The following is a 459-nucleotide window of genomic DNA, read 5'->3' on the forward strand; positions in this document are numbered from 1 at the left end:
TCTTTGATGTCGATGCCATGGTGAATTTGTCTGGCTTCACTCCTTCCACCTCTATCACGAAATCTACCACTTCTTGGAAGGATTTCGCTGTAGCCGCTACCTGTAAGGCTGAAATCTGCAAATCTGACCTCAACCCTTTCACAAAACGGCGAATCCGCTCTTCTGAACTGAAGCAAAGCTGAGTGGCATACCTAGATAGTGCACGAAACTTAGCCTCATATGCATTTACCGACATCCTACCTTGCTCTAGGCTCAAGAAGTCGTCCCTTTTCCTATCCCTCAAAGTCCGGGGGATATACTTCTCCATAAACAAGATAGAGAATGAAGCCCAAGTCATAGGTGGTGCCTCTGTTGGTTGACACTCAACATGTGACCGCCACCACATTTTGATGTTCCCTTGAAACTGATAACTCACGAACTCAACACCAAACCGTTCTACTATACCCATTTCATGTAGTA

The sequence above is a fragment of the Solanum pennellii genome, chromosome 4 (assembly GCF_001406875.1).
Source record: "Solanum pennellii chromosome 4, SPENNV200".
NCBI lineage: Eukaryota > Viridiplantae > Streptophyta > Magnoliopsida > Solanales > Solanaceae > Solanum > Solanum pennellii.